We start from the raw sequence: 7,688 nt of genomic DNA on the forward strand, positions 1-7,688 counted from the left end.
GTGTGTGTGTGTGTGTGTGTGTGTGTGTGTGTGCGCGCGCACATGCATGTGCATAACTATGTGTGTTCCTAAGGCACATTTTATACAGAAACATGGAGATGGCAGAATAGAATAACACAGAAGTTGCCTGGCAGCCTGAGTATTGAATAGTTTAAGAGCAGCCCTTGATTTTTAGCAATCCTCTTGCTTGTGTCATTTTACTGTGTCATGTTTGGCCATGGAAGTATAGAAGCTGCTTAGGTGTATGATGACTATTTGGGACTAAAGTTCCTTTCCTAACATCCATTTGGCAAGCATGATCTTTACACATGTATTCCCTTTGTCCTGGGTGGCAGAGGTTAAAGGGTGCAGACTCAGGGTGAGATTGCATTCCAGGCACCAAGTAGATTAGTAAGAAAGTCTCACATACATGATGGGTAATGACTATTAATATGAATTGCAGGCTGAAGAGAAAGCTTTAGTTTAGTTACCACTGGATGTGGGTTTCTCAGCAAGGCTGGTTTTAGGAGAGAGAACAACTGAACTCTATCCAGATGGTTACAGTTATTGTGTGATTATTACTTAAAGCTCCTTCTCTCTGTTTCTGCAGAGAGAGAATATTTGTTCTCTAGATGAAGGTTTTCTTTCAGACCCTGAAATTCAATTGACTTCCCAGCAAATGCTACAGCATGAGCTGCCCTGGAGTGTCTGAGGGTCTGGTTCGGACATTCATGAGTTACAGACTGTCAGTTTCAGGTTGTGCATTTGCTGTAATTTCCCCACAACAGGTATCAACTCTGCTTTGCTGACTGCACTGCCTCATCCACAGAAGACAAGCAGTTCCAGGTTCTCTGTTAGCCAAACAAAGGTGTTCTTTAAAAAAAATTCAATTACTTTCTTCCTACCCTTGAGAGTCAAAGAACATATCTGACAAAAATCTATAGATGTACCACTTGCAGGTCTTCCATAAACAGCCAAAAAGGGATGCCTTGACAACTGTCAATTTTTCTATCTTACTGCTTGTACATTCAACACACACAATCCCTTGGTATCTTGATGTGGATATGCCTTCATTGTAAGCACTTTGGATTAGCTTCAGAACACTTTCTGACATGTTTAAAAATATGTGGTGATAAAGTTTGATTTTTAAAAAGTCCATCAACTATCAAAGAAAATAAAAATGAAATCTATGGTAACACCTCCAAAACTCTACCCTGAATTTGAAATGTTCTGATGGTCAAGGGTACTGTAAACAGAGGTATCCTGGGAAGGAAGTGGCCAAATAAGGGGATAGGCCTTAGTGGCTAGCTTTAGAAATGTAATCTAATGGTTTTTAACAAGGCAGAGGGTATGAAGGAAGGCCAAGGTCTGACAGAGCCATATTTGCCATGCTCAGGTCCCCAGAGCCCCTTCAAGAAGGATGTTTGACTTTGAAAACAATTGGTTATCTCAAAGGCCTTGCAATTAATTACGAGGAAGGAAATATAAATCAAATGGAGTGTGTTCTCCTGCAGTTAGGGAATTTTCATTTTCATCTTGGATGCCCTAAGGATGCTGCACTGGGGTGTGCTGGGGCTCTGTTTTAGCCCCAGATAGAGGCTGTTTCTCTCCTATAGATAGAGCTCTTGCTGGTGATGCTACAAAAATATACTTAAAACTCATTCTCCACAGACTTTGTGTGAGGTGGAGGTGTTTCACTTAATTATAGGAGGACAGAATGAGTGCCTTAATTTCTCCATCTCAAGATGGTGAAAAATGGGACTGATAAAATGACTTGGTGTTTAAGGTCACTGCCTGCTCTTGTAGAAGATTTTGACTCAGGCCCCAGCACCCACATAGTAGAGCACAGCCATCTGTAACTCCAGTTCCACAGGTTCAGACACCTGCCTCTGGCTTCCACCAGCACCAAGCATTCATGTGGTGCATGTACATACATGCAAACAAATATCCATATACATAAAATAAAAATGAATAAATTCTTTAAGAATAGGTGAAGGATAAACTTATACTTTATCATTTATCACTCACAAAACAAACAAAACAAAACCACAAACTCTTTTCTCAATAACAACAACAACAACAACAACAAAAATCAGTATCTGCTCATTGCACTGAAAAGCAAGGCAAAAGAAAACAATAAAGATAAAAACCTGTTGTTCCCTGTCCTATCCCATGACCTTTACATAGGTCTTTAGCACGTGGCCTTTATTAAGTTAGATAAAGCAGCCATGAACACAAATACAAAGTACCATGAACTGTGAGGACGCCTTCAATACTAGTACTCTAAAATCAAGGTGCTAGCAGGGTTAATTTCTTCTTAGGTATTTCTGCTGGAAGTCCTAATTCTGTGTATGTTCCCTGCATTCTTCTTCTTCCTGTACATTCATCAGCCATAACAGGTTAGAGTACAACTATTTGACTTCCTTTTCAGTCACGTTCCTCCTAAAACGGTCTCTACAATTACAGTCCTATTCTGAAATATTTAAGGCTACTTCAAAAAGTGCGTTTTAGGAAAGAACAGAAGAGTATGAAGATATATTTGAAATAATCACACATAGTTCTCCACAATTCATGGAGTGAGCAAGAACTACATTTTATCCATTCATCATAAACAAATGAAGAAAAAAAGTATAAAAAGTAGAGCTTTGTTCTTTAGATCATTATATTTAATATTCAAATTCCAGAGAGCAGAAAATGAAATGTACACACACATCCTTTCACTTTTGCTGGCCATCTGTGCCAAATCAAGGCTCTGAAGTTTCAAAGAGAACGTTTAAATCTGCATATCATATTGGAAGATGTTAGAGTAGAGAAAATATATAACTTATGTGATGGCCAACTGGGGAAAACTATTCCAATATGTGAGTTTATATAACGATCGGCAAAGCATGTTTGTTCTGTTTGTGCTGAATAAATTTATTTATATGATTGATTCAGGTTAATTTAATAGAAGATAAATGAAACATTATGGTGATTTTTTAAATGAAAGTGCTTATAGTAAGCTTAGTATTTTAGATAATTATTAGTGTTCTAAGCTTAGCTTTCATTTTTTTCTTCTCATTTTTTTTACATATCTTATCAAAAGTGCATCTGACTGCATTATAGATGTAAAAATTTTAGGAATAGGAATTGTTGTAGTTTAGGCAAAAACATACACATTGCAATTTCTCTGCTCTGTGTATTTTAGTTTTGTTTTAAGAGGCATTGGATTTCAGATTTAGGTTTTACAATATCAAGCCAGTTGCAAACATAATTACTCATAGACCATTCATCAAAAGTTAAAAAGATGAGAAGTCAATAAAGATGCTTCAGGAAACATAAGTTTTTTGAATTCTAAGGAAAATTATGTAACCAATGACCTATATATCACATCATACCAACCCCGCAGTGGCCTATCAGAGAAGCTTCTTGAAGTGGATGGAAATTAACCAGAGACTCACATCTGGACAAGGTGCAAAGTGAGATATTATTCAATCATAAATAAAGTGTCATCATCAAACCCCTCCCTTCAGGGATCTGTGTAGAAGAGGAGGTGGAAAGAGTGTAAGAGCCAGAGGGGATGGGTGAGTCCAAGGAAACACTATTCTTCAGATACAACAGAACTGATGCAACAAATACAACAGAACTCATAGAGACTGTGGCAGCACACATAAGACATGCACAGGTTCAAACCAGACTGGGTCCCAGCATGGAGGAGAGGAAGTGGACATGGGGTCCCACCCATAACCAAATAGCTACCTGCAATTGATATCTACTGTCAAATGGAGAAAATCAGTTTCTTCCCAATGGAATGTCACTGAGTATATCAACCATACTCGATAGTAGGCCCCAAGAATAGAGTACTTGACCAACACAAAATGAATTCAAGGTATTTAGTGGCTCTCTCTCTCTCTCTCTCTCTCTCTCTCTCTCTCTCTCTCTCTCTTTCTCTTCTTATTGGCCTTTTGTTTGTTTAATTTTTTTTTGTTTTTGTGGATCTTTTTGTATGTTTCTTTTTCAGTTTTTCTCACTAACTCCTTTATTTCTTCACTTTAAATATATAGAAAACTTCATGAGTCTGCATGTTATCTTTGCACAGGGACTGTACTAATCTTATCTGTATCATATCAATTTTAGTATATGTGCTGCCAAAGCAAGCACTCATTTCAGTTTTTAATTTTTGTTTTGGGTTCTAACCCCCACTTTTTATTGAAAATAGATTCTTTCTCATACAATATACCCTGATTTTAATTTCTCTCTATTCTTCCCAATCCCTCCCCATCTCTCATCCCCTTTGGATATACTCCTTATCTGTCCATCATTAGAAAAGAATAGAGTACTAAAAGATAACAATGAAACATGGCAAAATAAAATAAAGCAAAACCTGATACATCAAGGCTCAACCAGACAACCTAAGAGAAATGAAAGAACCCCATGATCAGGCACAAGAATCAAGACCCACTGGTTCAGTTCACACACTCAGGAGTCTCATAACAACTCATAAGCGGAACACTAATATAGACACTGAGGAACTGGTACAGACCCATGTTGGTCTTCTGCTTGCTCCTTCAGCCTCTGTGAGATCATCTAAACTTTACTCACTTGATTTAGAGGCCCTTGCTCTCCTGTAGTCTCTGTCGCCTTTGGCTCTTACACTCTTTCTGACTCCTCTTACAGGGAACATTAAGGGGAGGAATTTAGAGATGTGTGTTCCAAAGTCTCTCACTCTCGTGCTCTCGCTCTCCCTTCTCTTTCTCTCTTTCTCTATAATATCTGGTTGTTGGTATCTGTATTGCTTCCCATCTGCTGCAAGAAGAAGCTTCTTTAATGACGAGTGAGTAACTCACTGATCTGTGAGTACAACAGAGTATCATAAGAAGTCATTTTCGTGATACTTTATTTATTTTTAAGACCAGTAGTGTTTGGTTTTAGTCTAGGACTCTGGGCTATCTAGACTCTGGTTCTTGGTCATCCAAGCAGTGTTGAGTATTGTTTCTGTCTTGGGGTATGGGCCTTAAGCCAAATTAGACATTGGATGGCTGCTTACGCATGTTCCGTGCCACCATCAATCCAGCATATCTTGCAGACAGAATGGGATTATGGGTCAAAGGTTTTGTGATTGTGTTGGTGTGCACATTCTCCTTTATACTCTGCATAATAACTTCCTACACCAAAGACATTAGAATAAAGGTATGATGGCTCCATGTAGATTCCAGCTCTACACTCTGTGTTCAATGAGTTCTGTGGGCCATTTTTTTCAGTAATGAGGCCTACTGTTAGTTTAAGGAGGGCAGTTGGTTGTCTTGGTAAAATAGCCTGGGTTTGGAGACTTTTGTGGTATCACCTTGGCCAACAACCCAATGGAATACAATCCAGTCCCAATGCTGGAAGACTCATTTGGTGACAAGAGATGCCCAATTAGAACTGTCTCTTCCTGTTATTAGGAGATGACACTAGGATGACCATCATATATTTTTATAAATTTCCACTGCAATAGGTTTTCATACCATCTCTTAAATGCCTCTCCATTCCAGCTGACTCTCCTGAATTCCTTCCCTCAATTTTATCTCCCCTTCCTCTCCCTACTTGATCCTCTTGTTCCTGTCTCCCCTCCTTGTCCCCAATCCACCCATAAAATCTTTTCTATTTCTCCCTCCCAGGGAGATTCATGTGTCTTCCCTAGTCTCTTCCTCTATACCCAACTCTCTGAGTCTACATATTGTAGGTTGGCTAATATCTACATATGAGCAAACATTTCTATCTTATTTAGCGTTTGTATTGCTGTGAAGAAACACCATGACTATGGCAACTCTTATAAGAGAAATATTTAAATGGGGCTGGCTTATAGTTTTAGAAGTTTAGTCCATCATCATCATGACAAGGCAGGCATGGTGCTGTGAAGTAGAAATTTCTGGCTTTGTCATGTGATGCAGACTCACATGATGTTTTGGTAAAACAGTCTCACATGATGTTTTGCTGAGGTAAGACTTGTGGGAGGACACATGGAAAAGTATAAATAGAACTCAACCGACAGTAACAGGGTGCTTGCATAGCTAGCTGTGCAATGCTTTGTTGGTCTTTGCTTTGTTGAGAGAGGTATGGCAGAGAACTTATCCTGGCTCTGCAGCTGGTCCTTGTCGCTCCTTCTGACTAGTGCTAATTTAGTGGAGGCCTGGCAGTTTCTGCTGGATCATGTTACTGTTGCTGACTTGTGGTTGGTGACACTTTTTAATTGGACTGTTGGTATCCTGAAAAATGATATTGGAATCACTCCAAAAAACTATTTCTAAATAGGTGTACATCTCTTGTCCTATTTACCATCTTTTCTCCTCTACCTTTGGACAGTGGGCTAAAAGGGGGGTTGAAGCATTTGAGAACTCTTACTAACATAGGTTTTGAAAAATCTAAGCCTACAATATGAGGGAAGGAGTTGAGACCTCTACATCTTGATCCACAGGCAGCAGGAAGAGAATGGGCTGAAGCCCCAAAGCCCAGTACACAGTGACACATTTCCTCCAGCAAGGCCACATCTGCTCCAATAAGGCCACACTTCCTAATAGTGCCACTCTCTATGACCTACCATTCAAATTCATGAGTTTATAGGGACCATTTCTATTCAAACCACCATATTCCACTTCCTTGTCCCCAAAGGCTTGTAGCTATAACATATGCAAACTATATTTAGTCCAACTTAAAACAATCCTCATAGTTTATAACAGTCTCAAACTTGTTGAAAAGGTCAAAATTTCTTTTGTGAGATACATGCAATGTTATGATTCATCCTTTGAAAAATCAAACTACAAAAGCAGATTTCATGCTTCTAACATATAATGGAACTACATATGTGCCATATAACATATATGTATATTAATGTAGATGTTCCAAAATAGAGGAAAGGAGCATAATGTGGTAATACTGAACCAAAGCAAGACAGAAAATACCAGCTGGACAAACTCCAATGTCTACATTTCTATATTGATGTCAAAGTGCTCTTCATATCTCTGCTCGTTTTATCTTTGTTGGCTGTAACACACTTTCCTTGGGTTGTTTTCACTCCCTGTTGGCAGCTCTCCTCAGGAGGTGTTCCACAACTCTGGCATTTGCAATAGATTGTGGTCTCTAAGGCAATTCGTGCTTTACCCTCACAACTTCGCACAACTGCCTCTCAAGTCTTCCATGCAGGGACACCCCTTACACATGCCTGGCCTCACCAGCTTTCCTTAGCTACGGATAAGAATTGTATAACCCATTTCTTCTATCCTTGACTGAAGCCAGAATCACGTGGCCAAAGCTGCCAAATTTTACTTGCTGGGACAGGAGCATGGTCACTTGTTCAATCCCATCTTCACCAACTTTCTATTTTCAATGATTTCCTTCACTACCTAAGTTTGGCTGTCCTGAAACTGGATCTGTAGACGAGGCTGTCTTCAAATTCAGAGATTCACCTGCCTCTGCCTCCAGAATAGCAGGATTAAAGGTGTGTGACACAAGATTGGGCTCTAAACTTTTCTTTAATTCTTTTTCATAAACTGGAAGCTTAGCTGGGTGGAATCTTGCCCTGAAGACACCACTCTGTTTATCTCCTTATATCACAGAAGTTAGCTCCATTCTACTTCCAGGTGTCCAGTTTCTCCTCAAATTGTACATTTTGTATTTTTTCTTTCTCATCTTACTCCTGTTCATTATAGATGTCATTATACATGACAGAGTCAATACTGGGCTATTGTTCA

The 7,688-nt window shown here is 39.1% G+C and overlaps 1 non-coding gene across 1 annotated transcript; it reads right to left on the minus strand.

The window, feature by feature from the left end:
• Nucleotides 1-4,012: 4,012 nt before the first annotated feature.
• On the minus strand, nucleotides 4,013-4,119 carry LOC114629243. Its single transcript, XR_003712623.1, has one exon. It is a non-coding gene; the product is annotated as a U6 spliceosomal RNA (small nuclear RNA).
• Nucleotides 4,120-7,688: the final 3,569 nt, after the last annotated feature.

The sequence above is a fragment of the Grammomys surdaster genome, unplaced genomic scaffold (assembly GCF_004785775.1).
Source record: "Grammomys surdaster isolate TR1022 unplaced genomic scaffold, NIH_TR_1.0 278, whole genome shotgun sequence".
Lineage (NCBI taxonomy): Eukaryota > Metazoa > Chordata > Mammalia > Rodentia > Muridae > Grammomys > Grammomys surdaster.